The following is a 22,996-nucleotide window of genomic DNA, read 5'->3' on the forward strand; positions in this document are numbered from 1 at the left end:
CTGTGGAATCCGAACCACATTATAGCGAGAAATGAATTTCTATCACCAGAAATAAATTCCTCTTATTCTTCATTGGTCGGTCGGAGATTCGAACTCGCGGCCAGCAGAGTGGTAGCTGAGAACGGAACCCACTCACCCAACGAGGAACTTGTAACAGGGGGAAAACCTCGCAGTTGCACTAAGAACCAAATGTTAGGAAAGGCTGGAAAGTAAGATGGAAGAAAGAGTATGAACAAGTACAGTAAAAATGATTGAAAGAGGTTGCAGCTAGGAGTCGAAGGGACGCTGTAAAGAACCTTAAGTAATGCCTACAGTGCACTGTGTGAGGTCCACTGACAGCAATACCTCCCCTACGGAGTGTTCCTTTTCACGAGCACGCGCGCTGTTTACGGAAAGGCATGAAAAAGTTTGTTGGTTGGTGTCATTTTGACGATCGAGTGTAAGAAACTGCCGATTCAAGTAGCCTACTCACGTCTGTTGTTGAAAAAACGGACTATTTTATCACATATCTCTGTGACTTGATATATGTCATTTTAAATGAGCCATGCAGTACTTGGTATATTTTACATTTGACCGAGATGAGGGAACACACCCTTTCGGTTTGTATCGCTGAATAAAAAGCCATTCACGTAATAACTTTCGTGTGACTTTTGTTTTTTGAGCGCCGAGGAGAGATTAAAAATCGCTTTAGTATTACTAATCTAGTTAAATTTTAACTGGCTTATAACTGAAACCACAGTTTTGAGTTCGCTATCCTCATTTTTGTTGTCACCATTGTCATTCCTTCTCTGGGATCCTGTTCGTTACATTTTTCTTTTTGAGATAATCTATTCTCTTCCGCACAACGTTTCTCTCGATGTGGATTCTTATGTATTGTAAGAGGGACACTTTGTCTTTAATAATTCGACTAGTTCTTGTCACCTTTCAAGGATCATATTAGTTGATTTATTTCGAGAACGCTCTCGTTAGAATTCTGTTCCAGCTGCATAGGAAATGCAGTGAATGAACGATTAGAATTCTGTTCAACTGCATAGGAAATGCAGTGAGTAAACGAAACCAACTATACTTCACGTGTCGTTCACTCATCATTCGCCCATCTTGTGGCATTCATCCCCTCAAAAGATTCAATTCACGCTGGCTGGTTCATTCACTAGTTAAAAGAGAGTGACGTATTCACCAGTTAAAGATGCACTGCTCTAAAGGAAAGATTATAACATGATGATAAAAAGATGATATCAAGGAATTTGTCACATTCCTCTAAAACAGGGCTTGGGACCTGAGTGAGACTATGAACCTTTGATCAGTCTAAATTATTAAGATAGCGCTCACTAAGAATGGGAGAGAGAAAACTAAAGCTGGGTGCATTGCCGAGTTGGAAACGTTTCTGGAAGCTTGTCTTAAGCCATTGGCTGGATACGATGTGTGCGAGTTATGCAAGCGGGATACATGCCCGATACTATGACAAGTGGTGATGGTGAAGTGAAACTGAAAATGCATGTCAGCAATTGTTACAGAACTAGCGTTAGGAGAGCTGTAAATAATTTGGCAGTAGGTAGAGTTAAGGAATGGTAATAAGCAAGATGAACCACAAGACTGAACTACCAAGAGTGGTTAATTGAGGAATTGAAATAAGGACATACGTTAGGCTTACTCAGCAAGTTGCATATCTTTCCAATTATTTTTTTTTCAGTCAAGATAGACAAAATACACACGTAACTATAACCGACACTTTGGTCTTTGTAGTGGTTGGAATTGAAGGCCTCTTAACTATAGCATGAAAAGCAAATACAGTAGAATAGTTATTCAATTCCCTTCTCAGTAATCAAAGGACTCATTCAGTCTCCCTTGGGGAGAATGACTCGGTAGTCTAAGTATTGTAAGCCTAATAATCAGCTGTATCGTGTGTCTGCATTGTTTACTTGCATGCTCTGCCACCGTCAGTATATAATTATCTCTCTCTCTGTAATTAGACTAATGCCCAAAGATATGCACTTAAAAAGGTATTTAGACTGTAATCCCCAAAGATATGCACTTAAAGGAGAAATGTGTATGTCGGTGACTCGCTGATTCAATTCCCATGACTTGAGAATGGGTGTTTAATCGTATTTTGCGATAAAAAGTAAGGATCATTATACGAATACATTACGGAAGGCAAGATTCTTATGAAAAGAATGGACGAACACAGGCAGGCAACCAGCATGTTTTTGTTTTTTTCTAGCGATAATGTTTTCTCCATGCGAATTTGTTGGGCTAATTTCCGTCTGTTTTAAAACGCCACAGTTTAAGCATATTAAGTCTAAAATTCCCTATAATGCATAGTAAATTTCCACAATTACCCTAAAGGGCAAGTGGAGTCTGGTGTTAACTCTAAAATGTCATTACGGTGCATTAAAATTCTTGGATATAATTGAAAACATTTTAACTGAATAAGAAATGTTGAAGGAAATCTTATCTTGATCAGTTTCATTGACCAGTATTTGTCAACAACGTATTCCAAAAGGTGAAGTCGCACTTACGTATGTTGATTAACATAACCTCCATCGCCTATGCTTAGTTATTTCAAAACTGATTGTTTCGATTCAACAGAGGTCGGAGAAGCTACATAACTTTGATTTATCCCGGGTAGTATTTCAGTAACGAGTCCAATATAATGTGCCGATATCTATTTTGTAACTTGGCTTCGCTCTATAAGTTAGTATATACTAAGCCTACTTGTAGTTAGTTACGTTTGTAGTTTAGTCTGTCACAAAGTAATATCCCCAACCTTGTTAAATTGACACACATTAATAATGTCCTTAAATTTCCTAGTAAGCAAACTTCTAAATACGTAATGAATGTAAGTAATTAAAAATGATTTTCCATTATCTCTAACCGCTGGTAACTTATTTTTTATCCAAACCCTTGTTGTCACAACAATATTTGCTAAATCTTAACTAACTTGTAATTTTGTATGTCAAGGTCATGGGGTGTGCTTAATTATATTTTTATGCAAAATTCTACTGAATCTTACGAACCTTGTTTGCAATTTTGCCGTACAACACAGTTAAAATGAGGCAAAGAATATTTCGTGCTAAGAGTAGTTAGGCATTATTGTTGAATACGGGTAATTGTCTTTAGCATAGAAACTGAATAGTAATGTTGGAACTTTTCAGGTAACCGATGAGCCCACTGAAAACTAACGGGGAGGAGAATTTAAGGGACGTCCCCACCTTCCTGTTCAAGTCACCTTCAGTCTCTCGGGCACGAGGGTGCTCACTCCAAATCGAACCATCTAAAATTTTAGATTCCAAAAAACTGTTAACTCTGGTAACTTACATGTACAGCAAGCTTAGAAATCTGACTACTTTATATGGTACGTTTACATGGTTTTGTAAATATCTTCAGTTTCAGTAATTTTCCTCTCTCTCTCTTTCAGGCATCAGAACCATTAAGGAACATTTCAGATAATTAAGAAGAGAACATTTCATATTTAATTATACACTTACGTTACATTTGGTGAAACTTTATACACCTGTAAAAAAAACCTCCGCGGCCGCCTCGCAGCAAAATTAACATTTTGCATTGAAGTGAGGCGTCCAGATATTTTTCAAATTGGCCTGGATTTACTGGCTTATGGAGAGTATTCATATGTTGTTCCGGCGATCCTCTTATAACCCAAGGTCTAGAGAATACATTCTCTAGACCTTGTTGTAACCCAACTCAGTTCCTCTGGTGCTGATCTTTCCCTGCGGTCCCCTCTCTCTCTCTCACTGTCTCCCCCTGTAAAGTAGATTGATCTCATTAACATGATGTATCTGTACAATTTCATTCCTGCATATATATACCAATGAACTATAAGAAAAAAAACTGACATGACATACAATTTAGAAGAACGGCCTGTGAAGAAAAGTTGTGTTCTTTAAAACAAGACCCTCTCTTTACAGCGTAATCGGTACCGATCTGTTAGAAAAGCACTTGAAGGCCTCCCTCCCTCGCCAAGCCTTGCATGTCATTATAAAATAGCGAGTCAATAACGCTACCCTAAATAATTAACTCTAAACTCACTTGTGACCTCAAGCTCTACACGTTGCACATCACGCTAAAAATTCCCCAGTGCACTGCAAACAAGCTGAATATAACATAAGCCTCTTACACCAACAAGGACTGTTGCAAGTTCAATGGGGCCAGACCGGCTTTTACTCATAAGCAGACGAAACGCTATTTCAAAAGATACAGTGAGACTAGCAAAGGCCAGATGGCTAATTTAAATCGACAGAATTTTTGACAGCTAGACGCAGCCGTTATTTCAATGCACACGATTCCTTTTGGAACATATACACTAAATTACGCTTACCAGGGGTTTTAAAATGAGCAGGAATGGACTGAGGTGAAGAGGCAATAGATTGCACAGGTCTGCATGATTTTTTTTATTGCCTGTATGGTATCTTTTTCGAAATCTATATGAAAAATTGATTCATTGTGGTTTTTTATTCATCTCTATCACATCAGGTTGTCAAGTTTTTAATGCCGTTACTTTAACATTTTGTATAATTATACAGAGAAAAGTATTAAAATGCTCAACTTACACTGAATTAAATGTTAAATCTATTTTTCTTTTTCAAAAATCTATTTTTCTTTTTCAAACTGAGTGTGTCTAGAGGCTGCATAAATTCACCAGATATATTTTTCTGTCTACGGGCAATTCACCCCTTCAGATTCCGATTCCCGGAGCAATATTACTTTGTTGAAGCACTGCTGTTTAGTTTATTTTGACTGCAAACTGGGAGACTAGGACAAGCCAATTCCACCATACAAAGCTTGCAAGTTTCCTCAGTAAGCTCCAAAATGCATGCCATTTGTAGTACCAATGGTATGGCGGGAGCAGATGAACCACCATAACGACTGCTAATTTTGTATGACTAAAGACGACTAAAGATCGCATAATATACAAAAATATTCCTTCAGCAATAAGGCCTGTTCCACACAGAAGATATTCCTGTACCTGTGCCACCTGAGACAGGAAGTTTCATCAAAGTCTGATACTAGTGATACTAATGAGATGGAGGTAGACTATGAACCACCAACAAATTACGATCCCAAACTCTTCAATAAAGTTGAGCTCAATGAAAGAAAGTGCACCGTTACTTGGCTCTAGACTGAAGGTACACAGGTTTCTAGCTCCTCGAACAATATTCGCTTGGTACAGGCATTGTGAAGCGGAATTCACTCATTTCTTTGAGAAAGAGGATTCTTTAGTTTTCTGTTCAAATATTTCTGGCCTTACTGAACACGTGGGTATGGTGTACAAAGATTAATGGAGACTCTTCACTGATTCTTGTAACAAGTTTAAAAGCTGTTCTTCTCTACAATGGCAACAGCTGCATCTGTTGCCAATTGGCCATAGTGTCGGTCCAAATGTCAGAAACTTACGAAAATATGAAGACACTAATAACTGCAATCAAGTACCATAAACAATTTTCTTATCTGTGGTGATTTAAAAGTTACTGCTTTCCTACTAGGTCTTGTGTGTCTTTGGGATAGTAAGGCAGACAGCCAGCACTATGAACAAAACGACTGACCACCATGAACCAGCTTCTTGCCCGGAAATCACAACGTGAAAGCTGTGCCACTAGTTGACCACAAAAAAATTCTGCTGCCACCACTCCACATCAAATTAGGGCTAATGAAAAATTTTGTGAAGGCCCTGAACAAGAATGGAGCTGCTTTCAAGTACCTAGAGTCAAAGTTTCCTCGTATAAGTGAAGGCAAGCTAAAGGCAGGAATCTTTGCTAGCCCTCAGATTTGGGAATTGATGAAGGACAAGAACTTTGAGGAAGAATTAGCAGGTCAAGTTGAATACCTGGTTTTCCTCCAAGAATATTGTCCAAAAATTCTTGGGAAACAGCCGCTCCCCAGAATATGAAAAAAAATTATCCAAGACCTGATTTAAAGTTTCCAGCAACTTGGGTCTAGAATGAAAGTGAAAATGCACTTTTTGCACTCACACTCCCGTGAGGGACAAGGCGAGCGGTTACATCAGCATATTTGCACAATGGAAACTCGATACCAGGGTAAATGGAATGTCAGAATGATGGCGGATTACTGCTGGTCATTGAAACGTGATGGTCCCGATGCACAGCACAAGTGGAAATCAAAATGGTCTTCCTTCCTTTGAATCAATATGTAGGCTAACAATTAAGAGAATATTTTATTTTTTTACATTCATTTTTACATTCACTTGATGATTCTGATTCATGATGAACGTAGTTCAAACATGGTTCATTTCATGTTGATTTGTAATACCTATGTTCTTAAAACTAACAATGTGCCTTTCCTTGATTAGGCCTACTTGCTTCATTTTAATAAAGTAATTATTAAAAATTCACATTTTCTATTATCATTAATTTGTATTTTATTCAACATCCTTACGTGACAGAACAAAATGGTTTAGGTATTTAAAATCAGCAACCCAAGAGTAGCCTATGTAACATCTCATCCATGAATAAAAAAAAAATCCCAAATGCAGATCAGTGTTATGAATAACGCTCCCCAAGGGTTTTAAATTAACAGAGGAATGGACTGAGGTAAAGAGGCAATAGATTATGAATAAAAATTATTTTACAGCCCATACACACTACACACTAAAAACCTTTGACTTATGGGTTAACAACGCAAAAAACAAGAGAGAGTGAGTTCAGAAGCACACGCACGCAGGAATCTGCGCGCGCACACGCACGCACACACACACACACACACACACACACACACACACACACACACAGACAGACTTCAGAAGCGCACGCGCGCGCGCACATACACAGAGTGAGTTCAAAAGCTGAGAGAGCGAGTTCAGAAGCTGAGTGTGTGTTCAGAAGCTGCATACCTATGTAGAGAGTGCGTGTAATTAAAAGGCTCATAAAAAGCAAATAAAGCACACAATTCGCATAATAAAATCATACTGGTCATAACATACCGACGTGTGGTCTAAGATCGGTTAACTGTCCGCACAAGAGTTCGAGCAATCTACCATCGTCATTATAACCGAGATTCTGAGTCAATCGGAGTACCACCACTACCACCAAGAGGGGTCACCCCAATTCTAAGCTAACGAGGACCAAAGCAGAACGACGTCTAGCAATTTCAAAAGCTCCTGTAAAAAGCTCTTGCAACTGGAGTTTGAAACGCACTGTCTAAAGTACTATAAGCGTGAGCATAGACAAGGAATAAATTGACCCAAATCTCGAAAACGATGGCTTTGCTAAACAATTACCATCAATTGTTAAGTTAGCATAGAACAAGCATCGTTCTCTATATAAACAAAAGAGTGGGGGATCCAATGAAGGCTGCTAACGTACTGTGATTTAACCTTACTTTGCACTTGCGAGCTAGTATCTCTTAGTTGGTGGACGTCACGACCCTTGAGGAAAACGATCTTATAATCCAAAACCCAATCAATCATTCTCGCAAAGCGGATGAAGTATAATTCTGAATGCAATGTATAATGAACACCCAACACATATACAAATGACATGTAAACAGCAGGATGTGATGAAGCAGTGAAGTTGGTATATAATTAAAAACGTATCCAAATGAAGTATTTCCACAACTTATGATATTTGAGGTCGTTTACAGTTTCACGGTAATCAGTAACACGACCACTTACTGAAAAAGCATATCAAGTCTCTAAGCATATAGACTGCTGGTGAACAAACTTCACTATAACATTATCCATACATAAATCTTACAAACTACCATACCATGAGTCTTGACTAATTGCACACACACACACACACACACACACACACACACACACACACACATTAGTGTTTAAAGGTAAAATGAAGAAACCCTATCTTGGACCAAAGGAAAGTATCCCAAATCTTTCTTGAAGTGGGCGTGGTCTCTGCCATCAACCACAGCCGTAAGTGTGTTCGTAGAATGAAACGACATACGATATAAATTACTGATGAAATGAATGCAAGGGCCGAAGGAAGATATCCAAGGTGCCCCTAGTCTTCCTGATCTGGTTTATTAAGAAAGGAAGACTAGACTTAGATTAGCTTTATTATTACCGTGATTGTTCCAAATATCCAAGTGGAGGGATTAAGCCCAATGAGAAATCTTATCCAAGTGGAGGGATTAAGCCCAGTGAGAAATCTTTCATGTAAGACAATGACTGTACTAGAAACCTCAAAACATCCATTATGTTTGGTCAGTACTTAGACAACCAGACCATACAAAGTTGCAACAGACCTAGAGTCTTGTATAAGAGGCAACGGAACTAGTGCGAACGGTACTGGGCCCATGAAAATTGACGTTAAACATTCGAGCAGTAGTTCATTTTAAAAAGTGACCAAGAAAACACGCAAAAAAAATACCTTTAAAAAATATGAATCTAACTTGAGCAAATCCCGCCTGATAACATCCGGAAATTCTTTGCTAATGCCATTCTATCAGGAGAGGTAAGGATTTGAAATAGACAGGAAAAGGGTTGACAAAGCTTAATTAAAGATGGTTCTCCTCGAGGTATCCAAGTGCAGACCAAAGCCAGGGCATTGCCAGGTTCCTTAGATTTGATCCCACTGCAGTATCTCGTTCGATATAACATGAAATCTTAATGTTTTCAGTCAGCATAATTTCAAGAATTTTAATTGGATTTATCATAGATTTCTTGTAATCGTTAACTAGTTTTCAGCTACATACGGATTAAGTCTTGCTTATCTAGTTTACCATTTCTGCGGGTCTAGAACGCATTATTGGTCACGACATCGGAATTGATGCCGTGACCAATAATGCGTTCTAGACCCACAGAAATAGGAAACTAGATAAGCAAGACGTAATCCGTATGTAGCTGACAACTAGTTAACAATTACAAGAAATCTATGATAAATCCAACCAAATTCTTGAAATTATGCCGACTGAAAACGTTAAGATTTCATGTTATATCGAACGAGATACTGCAGTGGGATCGAATCTAAGGAACCTGGCAATGCCCTGGCTTTGGTCTGCACTTGGATACCTCGAGGAGAACCAAACAACAGTGAGAAGCTGGTCGGTACGAGATACAAGTTCTCGGCCACGCATAACAGGACAGAGCTGGGTGAAAGGACAGTAAAGACAGAACTAAGACTTCACTAATTCGCAAGTAACGTACCTTGCTAAGAGGTGGTGATCCTAAGAAACTGTCAAATACTAAACGAGAGAGAGAGAGTGGAAGGGGGCAACGAACGCATCTACTACTGTGAGATGAGCAGATCCTACAGCTTCTTAGTATGATAAGGTATATACGAGTATTATGAGTTACCGTTTGCCCAATAACGTCACTCTCTATCTCTCTCTCTCTCTCTCATGTGCGATCCACAAAGCCGGCTTACAACCATTGACATAATTCACTTCTTGGGTATACAAGAGAGAGAGAGAGAGAGAGAGAGAGAGAGAGAGAGAGAGAGAGAGAGAGAGAGAGAGCGCAAGGCGAAGCGTTCGTAAACAGGTTCAAGGGCAAATACAGCAATAATGAATAATGTCGCTAAAGAAAACCCCCAGCCATAGAACGTACGAAACAGATCTTACACGAAGGCCAGAAATGCCAAAACTTTCCAGGAAAGATACTGAAAGCACGGTAAGGCACGAACGACTGAAAAATGGAGGATACCTGCAGAAAAAATAGCTACAGTACATAGCCTCCATGAGTAAAGAGACCATTTGGACGAATAACAAATAAGAAGTATAACAGAATGAAAGACATAAGCCTCCCACTGTGTCGAAAGGCATACTGCCATGTACACGACTGGCTTCGTATTCACGCCGAGGAAACCTTGTAGAAAGTTTCCTAAACACCCCAATGTGCTTCCAATGACCGAATAAACCTGGCCCAGGTAACATACCTATGTAAAGGGCTTCCATTCCGTAGCGAGCTTTGGAAACTGGAACTGACTGAATGGATATGAGTATTCAAACAGTAAACCTGAAGAGCCAAAATGTGTAGTTGGGAACAATTTTTTATGACGTGGGAAAAAAAACTCAAACTGATCGCCAATCATTTTAAAGCTGAAACGATGAAAACCAAGGTACAAATCACCGGAACCAGTTGTCATTGCAACTTGCAATACGTACATTTCAATATAACTGATGGAAGTCCAACCCTAAAAACAAAAATATTATATTAACTTTTCTTCTCTAGCGGTTCTATCCAAAAATCTTATAAATGAAAAAAATAAGGCAAACAAGAGGCCTGAGACCACACTGCTCACCTGAACCAAAATTGTTGCGCTTGCAGGTGGGTAACCCAAACTTTACATTCCCATGTCAAATTCTGCGCTACACATGGAGGATGTCTCTCAAGTCTGTTCATTTCTGGCCCGGTAGTTCCTAAGATGGGAAATGATAAATTTCCCATAATTTCTAATTGTCTCCCCATGGAAGGGGGGCGTGTCCCCAGATGTGCAAGCTTAATCCCATTTACACAGTAATACTTTGCACAATTTACGCTTGAAGAAATCCAAAATGTGGAAGTTTACGTTTTAAATACAAACATTTGTTAAGTTTACCTGACCTCATAAGCCTTTCTGAAAATCAAACTAAAACCAGAAAGGACAAACACACACACAAATGTATACAGGGGGGCCAAATGAGGATTGAACGACGAAAACGCCATTAGAAAAGGAAGTAACATCGAAGCTACTGAAAGGGGTCGTAGCTGAAGACCTCAACCAGACGGTATTCAAGGCTTCAGAGAAAGTGCACCAGGCAGCGGACACAACTCATTCAACTTCTAACCCCATCAAGGGGAAAATGGACATGCAAAAGTATGACAGTAAAGTATGATGGAAGATCGGACTTCATATCGGCCCGAGAAGACAATTATATGATAACGGAAGAATGTAATTTAGGGAAGGAACTCTAAGGTAAACAGCCATAAATCTGTGGACTCCAGAAAATAGAACACACACACACTTCCATAAAATTATTAAAATGAGTTGACGGACGGTTAATACGAACTAAATAACCCACTTCTTTAGAAGCTTTGTATAATAAGGGGAAAACAAAAAACCTCTCAACTGTGCAAATCGGTTACGCGACATTGTACCCCTACACTACTACAACCTCTCCGAAAACCGAGGCTACCTCGCCGGAGCCCTCTGTACCATGTCGATGTCTAATGAGAGAGTGAGTGAGTTAGCTTTATCTTCATTACCAAGATTTTAATTCCCATTTCAGTCTGGCCAAATCAGTGTTGTCTTATCTTGTGAAAGAGAGAGAGAGAGTTATATACCTTGATCAGAGAGTGCAACAAGTGCAACACCTGGTGTTTGGTCAGCACTTGAATGGATGACGACAGCTCATGATATTTATAACCTATAGCATTTGTAATAAAAAAATAAAACCCATTTAATGGAAATTAACTTTTTCCCCTCTAGATACACACCACTGAATGTTTGTGTTACTGTAAGATGCATAAGAAAACTTCATATCCGTTAAACGTTCTTCGTAATGATTGGTACCTGAGAAATAACTTCATTTATGAAATTTCATAAAGAAATGAGCCAAGTCGTGAACTCCGAACCAAAAGTGTTTCCATCTACATCGCTATTAAGAATGTCACAACCGAAATATTCAACAAGTCGTCTCAAGCAGTGCCCTCAGATTAGTCATAAATCTACCCAACTAACAGAATCGTGTCAGTATTTGTTGTATTAACATAAAAACTTAACTTTTACCTGTTCAGTAAGTTATGAACTTCGGGGAAAAAGTACTTCCTATTGTTAAAATATTAAGTTTACAAAGAGTTAAAGTGAGGAACAAAGAGTGGAGAAAGAGATATCCTTGAAAATATACAAGGAAACCAAGCTATAGGTCCTTGACCAACCTAGTCAACCTCCTGAAACCGCCTGTGTAACTTGAAGTGAGAGAGTGAGTGAGTTCTACTTCACGTCGCATTGTTTTCTGACTGTCAACTGCTGACATGAACACATTTACAATAAAACGTCGGGGTTTTTAAAAAATTTTTTGACCGTTAGTTGATCGAGCTTTTATTATGACGGGGACTATATATCCTTTAATGTATCCTGAGCCTACCCACAGCATAATTACTTTTTGGTGACATATAGTGTAAGCTTCCTAAAACACCATATTTACGTTCTATGAGCAAACAGTACTTGGGCTTTTTATAACGTATTGTATGGATACAACAACGAATGAGCGCGGATGTAAAATGACTTAAATGACTATTACATCTCAGATACCAAAAACGAATTTTGTACTACGTCACGTTCATGTGACGGTGTATGCTATGAAACGAACACTTTGCCCTATAAGCTAGCTTCACAGATATACTGGGGATTACATATATAAAACTTACAATTCAAGTGGATTACTATTCAAGTATTTTTACTTCCCACGAAAAAGCAAAAAACACCGTGTTGTTATAGCGTTCCAATTCAATTCAGAGAGAGAGAGAGAAAGAGAGAGACAATATGGTAATATTGTGACATGTTGAAATACGTTGATTCAATAGACACAGCTCGCAGTAAATGAAACTAAAATTTCATAAAAACACTTCAGAACTGCACTCACTCTCACTCTCACTCTGGATATTCACGCTCTTGGTACAAACTGTCGATAATCGTTCTCAAAGATTAATTAAAAAATATAACCTAAAATTATCCCATTCAATAGTCTCTGGAAAGGAGCACTGAATTCTGCAAAAGCAATTATAAATGCTCCCGTAATTACCAGCAAATTCCCTGGCACCACTTTCTTTAAAACTGCATACTAAAATCAACACCATTACACTAAAACTGCCGAGAGAAAGAGAGGGTGTTGCAGCAGTGTAATGCGATATCACTATGGAACTCTCAACACCTTTAAAACTTGTTACTTGATAATGTCCTCACCTGGATACATACGAGATCAAATTTACCATTTGCCTAATTGCAGCCTAATTAGCGAAAAGTCAACAATTACCAGTAAAAAGTTGAAATCAAAATCATCATCATTGTAATCTTAATAATCATTATCATTATGATGACACCCTAAGGAGACCTCTAGGTTATTCCTAGGCTGAAGCTCCTGAGACCTGCCGAAAATATATGGTCTTCAGTAAAAAATTACAACAATTGGAGAGAATGGTCAGGGCAGCCAGGCACCATGACTACGTCCAGAGAACTCGTGAAAATCACGAGGCAGAAAATCCAGAAGGTACCTAGTGCCGAGGAGACGCTGCAGAGACTGATATTGCTAACCCCCACAGAATGCCCCTTCTCCTTAAAAAGTCATTCCTATCTCTCACAGAATCCAATTTGTTGCTGGCAACGACGCCACGATATATTGGTAATATTACAAAAAAAATCCAGTTACTTGTTAGTCATCTTGTGAACCAACAGATAAACAAATGAAAAAAAAAAATCACCTTGACAGAAGTAATGAAGACCAAGTCAAATCTAAATTACTAGATACAATTATGCGTGTCTTCTGTATTTCCAAAATGTACCACCAGAAGTTATGAACATTGGACAGGGTACCACTATGTCAAATGTTTTACAATTCCTAAAAAAAACTGAGGACGGGACCCCGAATTCATACATGTCTGTCCCGAGGCAAGTGAGTAACAGACTTCTTAATATGTGCGTGAACGATTACAAGTCAAAAATAGCCACAGGAACACTTACTTTAGACAAACTTGTTGACTGTGGACCGTAAGAATAATTTCCATAAGCTTTAATCGATGTTATTGCCAGAGAGATGCGCAACTTCTATTATGGGCACTGGCACCCTAGAAAGAAAATCATACAGTTTAAGAAAGTGAAAAACACACATAAAAATACACAGAGCAAACAGTACATACAAGATTATTAAGAGTAGCCAACACAAAAGCAGATATTTCGGATGATAATGTGAAAACAAAAATGATGAGAAGGGCACTTACGTTATTTTGCCAAATTTCTTAAGAGTGCAGTCTTTTCCTTGGGTATTGATTAGTAAGACGGGGAGTAGGACAGGTCTTCAGTCGAGGGCTGTACTGTATTACCCTGCAACTAAAACAATCATTATTAAGCAATTAAATAATAATGATAACCGTCTCAGCAAACACACACCCCAAAAATACTCAACAGTTAACAACACATACAAGGAGCCCACATTGAGAATTATACGTAAAATCAAGTGATAGACTTCGCAATATATATATATATATATATTGCGAGAGAGAGCGAGTATCCCTGTAACGAAGACAGACACTGGGTTAACCCTCAAGTACACATCTGCGGAGACTTTATTATTCCCAGATACTCTTATCACAACATATAAGTTCTGTTCGTCGAAAAGGTCGATCTAGCCAAATTTCATCAAGCCTCATTTAAAAACTAAGACTTGTATAGGGATATACTTCAATGGGTATAAACTGGTGTTACTCTTACTCTACGATTCAACAGCTCCCTCGGTAACCACAGTCAGAGAAAATAACGGGAAATATTCGTAACAAAATACTGCCGGCTAAAACGGCTGAGGGGTCTTTCATTAATCACTTAACACTTTTCGTAAGAATCCGAAACCCACTTCCACCCCCAGTGCAAGGAAAGAAAGTCGCAGTCGGTCATTGATCCCCTTCAGGGCAACGAACTCCATATGCAGCATTTCACCAAGTGAAAAAAATAAGTAAAAAATTAAAACTTATTTCATAAGGTGTATGTTAAAAAAACATTTTGAATGTTAATGACTAAGTATTGTGTGTGGTACAGATTAAAGAAAATTGTTACCAAATACAAGGTAAATGTTGTACGATGAACTTTTGCAAAATAAAATTAATAAAGAAAAAACAAAGGTATGACTAAGTATTGTGTGGTTATAGATTAAAGAAAATTGTTACCAAATACAAGGTAAATGTTGTACGATGAACATTTGTAAAATAAAAATGAAAAAACAAATTTAAGAGTAAAAGGTTTAAAGTGACGTACTGAGGAACATTGTTACAGGGAATTTCATGTAATATTGCAACTTCAGACTACGTACATTGTACATTGAACCTTTTTGGTATTTCTAAGTAATAGATACACGGCGGGTATTTAGCGAGAAATGGCAGTGTCTTATAGTATTTTGGTTGCTTATTTACAATTTAACGTTATTTTTGGGGGGTCGGCTGTAATTAACCCCTGAAGTCCATCCAACAAGGGGTTTCCATACGCGATCTTCACGAGACAGAGCACGGGGCTATGTCTGTTTCGAACGGTTCATATCCCGTCCGGCAAGTGCAATACTTTGGAAACTGTTTTTTTGTACACTTTTAAGGCTTCTGACACTGCCGGCACATTTGTTTGTTGTTGGCCAAATGGAATGTCCCTTCGCCGTGTTTAGTACTGGCCCGGGGGCGGGCGGTACCCATACGTTAACAAGTTATTGCACTTGCTGGACGGGATATGAACCGTTCGAAACAGACGTAGCCGTGCTCTGTCTTGTGAAGATCGAATATGGAAACCCCTTGTTGGATGGACTTCAGGGGTTAATTACAGCCGACCCCCCAAAAATAACTGCAATTGTAAATAAGTAACCAAAATACTATAAGAAACTGCCGTTTCTCGCTAAAATTAATACCCGCCATGTATCTATTACTTAGATCTACCCCTTACTGCTTGACATACTGAAAGACAAGCCCCCAACCCAGCCCATCGATGTCACCCATAGTATCTCTAGATGAAACGTGTTTAGTCTAATGATGTTCTGATGACGTACAACAGAACCTCATTATGCAGCCATTTCACGGAATTTAGCTTCGGCTTAACCAGGAAATTTTAACAGTGACACCTGTATAGATTAGGCTACTAGGAGTAGCAACCAGTTACCTACGGAAAAACGAGGCAAGTTATCCAATTAATTTGAAACTTCATGCATACAGAACGAAAGAATGAGAAAAATGCCCGACTCGTGTACTGAATGACTTATGGGTGTGGGTGCAGTGCCGTGCGCTCACAAAAAAATGTAAAATAATGCTTGTGATTCACGTGCACTAAGGTGTATAAAGGAAAACCAAAATATGTATTAAGTACTTGCTAAGTAAGAGAGTACCTAGTCATAAATCAACATTTTTGCCACCTTAACTAAGTCCTGCCAATTACAGACTGAATATTCCACGGAACTGATTGATTAACGATTAGCTTTTAGTTACATATTTCTTGCTTTGTTCCACGATTGAAAACTCATACTATTAATAGGGCTTTTAATTTCACCCTCAGTTAATTACAACTGACACGCTGGAACCGCTTTCAGCCCTAAAATCAGACTGATTCTCGACAATCCCACTTCTCCATGGAAGACTGGGATTTCAACTCAAACAATTTTAAATAACTATACATTCAAGGGATAAATACCACCAGATATTAACCACAATTTGCACAGAATTGCTGTCACGAGAGGTTGCTTACAGAATATTGCAGAAAAGACAGTTCCATATAGACGGCTTACAAAACCATCATAGCTTGTAGATGGCTGCCTACGAACTGTTCCCAGGCGTCAGCAGTCAACCAAGATTTTCTCTTGGCCAATCAGAAACCTTCACCACACCCTAAAAACCATATCTATCGCCTTCCCTCACAGGCTGAAGCTATGAGCTTTGGCCAATGGATGGAAGGCTTTGAAAGCGATTTCCCCACAGGTTGGTAGGACTAAACAGGCAGGTATAGAATGAGATACCCCCAGAAATTCATGAATAAATTGATTAATATAGCAAGAGAAAGTAGTCATTTGGAAAAGTCCTTCAAAAGGATTAAAATACAGAGGATGAAACAATCTAGAACTCGTCTATACCTTGGATAACGTGCTGGCAGTCATTACGAGTAAACCTATTCGATCTGTGACCAGCCATTTGTTTTTAGGGGGATGGGATGACGACACTTCTACTAGGGAAGTTGGTATTCTCTCTACCAAATTAATGGTCATAATTCTTACATTATGGAAACATAAAAACGATTTTCATAAAGGATATAGACGTTGCGTAAACGTTACTGCGGAGAATTATTCTTGAATAACCCCTTTTTTTCCCCGGAACAGATTCTGCTATGTTGAAAGGAGGCAGTACGTAACACATCGCTAGTGATATCTGGTGACGACAGTCAAAACAACTAAAAGATAAACTATTAAAAGTAACTGAAGACTTTCTTGATTACGCGAAGGATAAGGAATTCTATTTTATGTTATTAATGCGACCTCTGGGAGAATACTCTGAGGTAATCATTAATTCATTAACACTCAAAGGCTACGTAATTATTGGTCTGGAACCTGCTTTGATAAAGACAAAACGAATTAAGTAAAAAGCAAGTTTCTATAGTTTCAGTTTCCAACAGCCACTCAAACTCTACTAACTAAATCTCAGTTTCATCTCAAGATATTACAAGAGCAGTATTATTCATTAATAAATAAGATATATTGGTACAAAAATTCCAAATATTCAAGGGGGTTGGCCCACTGATCTCTGTGTGGTAGGTTGGTTTAGATTAAACAGGCCTTATGCCAGCATAGCCCGTGCACAGTGACGGTCTGCAAGAGTGGGAAGGCAATCCAACTGCGAATATGACTGATAAAATTCAGGTTGAGTCATGCTACACTCTTGTCGTTCAAAATAGAAAATAAATTATATTTTATGTTTGCATATTCTATTTGATAACCTGATTTATATTTCTGCAATTTTTAAACAGAATTTTATAGGTCTGGTGCAGATTCTGAGAAGCAGTGATTGAAGCAGCAGTCACTGATGCAAGATGCCGCGGGGAAGCAGAATCAATAATCCACAATTGCTTTGAAAAACAGCTTTCTAGGACAATCCCGATTTTTTTTTTTTTTTTTTTTTTGCTTTATAGAATTCAACAGGCGTTTTGAAAGGCATCACTGGCATAACGCATATTATAATAAACATAAAAAGAATAAATGTCAACAATAAACCGGGTGGGAACTTTTGTATTGTTACTGCTATCTTTAATTACTATTTATGTAAATCGTTTTCAATCTTCTTAATACTCCTCATCTTTTCATTCCCTCCCAGAGCCTGACCTCTGGCGTTATCTTCACTTCCGTGCAGTGAGAAACTAATTAAATGGTTTTGAAATAAATTTCTATTATCAGATAATTAATACCTCTTTTACTTCAATAATAAGTCACTAAGTTATAATCCATTGTCATTCCGAAACTGATTTCAGTTATGTTTCAAATTTCCAAGAAGCTGGAAAAAGTCTCTCGGCTTTTCGAGTTCAATGACCAAATTTAGCTAACCCAATTCCAGGGTTCGGTAAAAGCAATTCCACCAAGAAAACCACCTCTCTCTCTCTCTCTCTCTCTGTATATATTATATATATATATATATATATATATATATATATATATATATATATATATATATATATATCAAACCTCAGTAAAATTACTAGCGAATGGCTGCCTAGTATGATTCTTACGTAAAGACACCAATGTTATCCAGTTACCCTCACTAAAACACTCTACATGTGTTCATGTGCCTATCTTTCTGAGGTCATCTTCTTTTACATTCCTCTTGTATTAGGAGGCACCTAAACACACAGACATCAAACAAACCGGACCCAACTATAACCTCCTTGATGGAGAAAGCAAGCAACACAAAGCGTTGTTATCTTACCACGTTCCTTTTACTTGAAGCGCGCGCACACACACACACACACACACACACACACATACACATATATATATATATATATATATATATATATATATATATATATATATATATATATATATATATATATATACACACACACATATATCCCATGCTTTGAAATATTCTCTACTTTCCCACACATTACCCGTTACCGGCACTGTTACATTTTATGTATAATGACGTCTGACTTTTGGGTGCTCACATGAACCTTTCACGCTGAAATACCGGTGTTTTGTAATATTTTCCTATTCTGTCTTTGACGTATTCCTCGAAAACAGCTCTCATCAGATGTTACCAGAATGTTTCTCACATCCGTACTAACTTTCTCGGTACTATTTAACCGGCTCCAGTTTATTTCATAAGCTTTAACTTAATACTGATTACTCACTCTGAGCTTCCTCCTCTCATTCTCACCCGGGACTTGAGAGAGAGAGAGAGAGAGAGAGAGAGAGAGAGAGAGAGAGAGAGAGAGAGAGAGAGAGAGAGAGAGAGAGAGCTTTGCTATCTACTCCGGCGTCAATAACTAAAGAAAAGAGATAAACTACATAAAAGTTTTCATCAGAAATTAGCAAATTCCCTGTCTCAGTAAGCTTCTATTAATTTCGATGGGATTTCTATGGCAAAAAAAAAAAAACAAAAAAAACACGCAAAGTACATGTGTTTACACCGGTGTTTCTTTCTACATAAACCGACATATCTATATCTAAAGGCTAACATTGCACAAGCATAGTTCTTTGTTCCAGACTGTACTGTCCTCGCTTCAGTTTTTTCTTCTCAGTCTTTAAAATTATCGACCGTTAACAGCCTGTGCCTGATTCTTTGCCCATTCATGATTCCGATAACTCCAACTGGAATGATCAGCGACCAGAGAGAAACTGGTGAGGCCTAAACTAATATGTGCAAATGAGATTGTAAACAGACAACAGTCAGGTTTTGGGTGTAGCCTTATTATGCGATTAGCAACAGCGCAACGTTAATAGCCTGCCAGGGTTCGGGTCTTTCAGAGTTAATTACTCGTATGAAACGAAGCAACTCTTTTATCACTGGCACAGCAGAGTTAGCCGGTGTGTTTGCAAGGCACTTAATTATTCTAACAACAAGAGGTTCCCGCTGAAAATATGCGACTTGTGAGAATATGGTTTATTATAAGACGACATCTGAGGCCATTACAACCCTATTTCAGCAAGATGTGCCTCCTATTATTTGTTATGTCTACACAATGAGAGTAAGGTAACAAGAATTTGAGCTCAGGAACAATCCGGCAAGGCACTGCCAATATGAAAGAAGGAATAAGGCATGCATATAATAATAAAAGAAACTGTATACTTCAGCTTACTGCTTAAATTAGGAATTTTCTGCATTATCTTTATCCTCTAGCAAACGGCTCAATAACGAGGTAACCGTCACTACTGCAGTAAAAACGAAAAATATATCCAAAATGTATGATAAAAATATGAAAAAATAAGAAGCAAAAAATAAAATTAGTATTACTAAAAATCTAATATCCTAAACAAAAATTTTCTACGACGGTTATTAAGAAATGTTATATAATATAAATTAACGAAAGCAGGAGAAAAATAATTAGAAAGAGTAACCTTGTCATTATTAAGAATAATAATTGCTTTCATCCCCTAGATGGAGAAATTTATGTGGACACGGGAATTGCTTGCCGTGAAATTAACGGACTGTAATTGTCAATAAAGCTTTATGTTATCTTATAGGTTTCTTTAATCATCGTGAACCGTCTGTCACCTACGGAAAATTCCCTAAATTGAGATATGTTGAAAGAATAAGTGGAGAGAAGCAAAAGCAGGAAGGAGAGCAACAACAAAAGGCTAATGGATGAGGAATAAAAATTAATCGTTCAAAAATGAATCATGGGAGGAATACCAATTCTGTTTAGGCTATGTTTTTTCTTAATATTTAAACAAATGCTTACAATGAATAAAAAAACAAAAACAAATCAACAGCATTATGATAGTAGCACAGATCTCCAGGGGGCGTTTTTGAAAACCATGAAGTGCTTTCATCCTCCCTGACAGATTCTAAAGCATTGACTCCTAACCAACTATCCGGGAGAACACACTCATACAAACGTTCAAGTATGCGTGTGCACTTGCAAGTATATTTCAATACCCTTGAACAAACAGACGAGCACAAACACAACTGCATCTACTAACGCTCCCCACCTCACCAACTTTCTAGAGTTCTAGCCTGTATTTCGGTTTTCTGTCATCATCACTGCGATAATTTCGGTAACGGTCACAAAGGAAGTCATACTGGACTCTCTTTGGGTTGCATTTTTTCCATTGCAAAGTTACCATACCATAATTAACTGGTCTTGAAAAAGTTTCCTCAGCAGCAGTGATATATGATAGATATATATATATATATATATATATATATATATATATATATATATATATATATATATATATATATATATATATATATATATATATATATATATATATATATATATATATATATATATATATATTATATATATATACATATATTATATATATATATATATATATATATATATATATATATATATATATATATATATATATATATATATATAGAGAGAGAGAGAGAGAGAGAGAGAGAGAGAGAGAGAGAGAGAGAGAGAGAGAGAGAGAGAGAGAATTTGCTAAAGGGGTTTAAATGATATGATAGTACATAATTTGGCTGCGCACTGATCGCCCACCCATCCACATGCTATTTTTTGTTTCTCTCTCTCTCTTTTCTCCTGCTACCAATGCGATCAGCTACAGTCACTTGACCATCAGGAAAATATTGCGCTGCTTAATGTAGCAGAAAGAGACAAGTGCAGTGCCACACAGCTTACTAGGAACAAAGAGACAAGGGCAACAATTATCCATAGAGGCTAATCCAGTAGTGCTAATCAAATCTCATCAAAGAACATCAACATCATTACCACAACCACCACAACTATACCATAATAAATAAGGTTATTTTCTTACTACATCAAAGACGGCTTCTAATGGCATTTCTGTACGGCGCGCGAGCTCATATACAAGGGGAGGCTACCACAGGACGATGAACTTGTGTTCAACTGAAGTCCCCGAGACCCAAGGGAACGATGCTCTGAGATGGAGAAGTTACAACTTCCATCGTTACGGAAAAGCGCTTCAAGAGGTCTCCTCTTCATTGCCCTCCTTTCTCGTTTACCATACTGGAATTGGGTTTCACATTAACTCTCTCTCTCTCTCCTTACTTTTGTTTTTCTATTAGTGTGCTGAAACAATACCTTAAGGAATCTTTAGATGTTTTCCAAGAAAACAGTGAATTTATCAAATTAAATCACGCACCAGCACTCCATATAATCAAGTAATCTTTGCACAATGTTTACAAATCATGGGTTTTAAAAATGCATGTTATGAACAGAATCTCATAAGGTAATCGTAAAACATAAATCACCAACAAATCATATATAACAGACTACCATTAATTCCAGTACCATAATAATATTGGTTATGCTCAGTAATAGTAGTGGCAGCAGCATTAGTGTTCCTCCCGTTTCATTGTGTGAAAAAAATAGATACCTACATCCTCAGATCTAAAGCTTTACTTTGATGAATTGAGGAAAGGTCTGGTTATTTCATGTAAGTGACAAAGTTTGTTGTGCGCTTTCCCATAGAGACAAATCGATAATCTGATGCAAAATATATTCCAGTTTTTGCTAAGAAATAAGAAACTGCCATAATTCTAATTTCATTTCACAACACCTCTGAAAAGAGGCAAACCGGTTTGATATGTAGCAATGGAACACCACACACACACACACACACACACACACACAGAGAGAGAGAGAGAGAGAGAGAGAGAGAGAGAGAGAGAGAGAGAGAGAGAGAGAGAGAGAGAGAGAGAGAGGTGCATTTTCCATTTAACGCGCCACATTATTTATAAGACGAGTTTTCGACAGCAGAGGGGTCTGTCAACTCCGATGGAAGCAACACTAGGTCTACACTAATTTAATCTATAATTAACCCAAACCATCAATTTATCAATAATTTCGAAGACATATCAATGGCTTATTTTTTCATGATGGTACTGAATAGAATGCTGATGATGTGGATTATAACAACAACTCTTTATTATCCACCCTAGCCCAGTCCCCTGAAGTCTCATAAAAGATAAATGATACTTACTGACACTGATATGAACAGAGGACTTAGAGTGCGTTAAAATCCTTTTAGGGGTCAAGGAAAATGAAAAATAGTGAGAATATAGTAGACTAAGTCTAGCAGATTATCATGTAATTAATGTTTAAAAAATTCACTAGATTTAAGGCATATGCCTCTGAGGGAAGTAAAGGTT

The 22,996-nt window shown here is 37.8% G+C and overlaps 2 long non-coding RNA genes across 14 annotated transcripts in view; one reads left to right on the forward strand and one right to left on the reverse strand.

The window, feature by feature from the left end:
• Positions 1–6,379, forward strand: part of LOC136843636 (uncharacterized) — a 370,124-nt gene extending 363,745 nt beyond the window's left edge. For both annotated transcript variants that reach the window (XR_010854625.1, XR_010854624.1), the window contains one exon: positions 3,153–6,379. This is a non-coding gene — a long non-coding RNA (uncharacterized lncRNA). The remainder of the gene's footprint in view (positions 1–3,152) is intronic.
• LOC136843635 (uncharacterized) overlaps positions 3,453–22,996 on the reverse strand; it is a 668,266-nt gene continuing 648,722 nt past the window's right edge. For 4 of the 12 annotated variants that reach the window (XR_010854616.1, XR_010854615.1, XR_010854620.1 and 1 more), the window contains 3 exons: positions 13,904–14,006; positions 13,647–13,750; positions 3,453–3,759 (listed from right to left, as the gene is read on the reverse strand). This is a non-coding gene — a long non-coding RNA (uncharacterized lncRNA). Of the gene's footprint in view, positions 3,760–13,646; positions 13,751–13,903; positions 14,013–16,337; positions 16,371–16,391; positions 16,519–22,996 lie in introns of those variants that run through there. The other 8 variants (XR_010854617.1, XR_010854614.1, XR_010854618.1 and 5 more) reach the window with 5 other exon arrangements.

The sequence above is a fragment of the Macrobrachium rosenbergii genome, chromosome 12, assembly GCF_040412425.1.
Source record: "Macrobrachium rosenbergii isolate ZJJX-2024 chromosome 12, ASM4041242v1, whole genome shotgun sequence".
Taxonomy (NCBI): Eukaryota; Metazoa; Arthropoda; class Malacostraca; order Decapoda; family Palaemonidae; genus Macrobrachium; species Macrobrachium rosenbergii.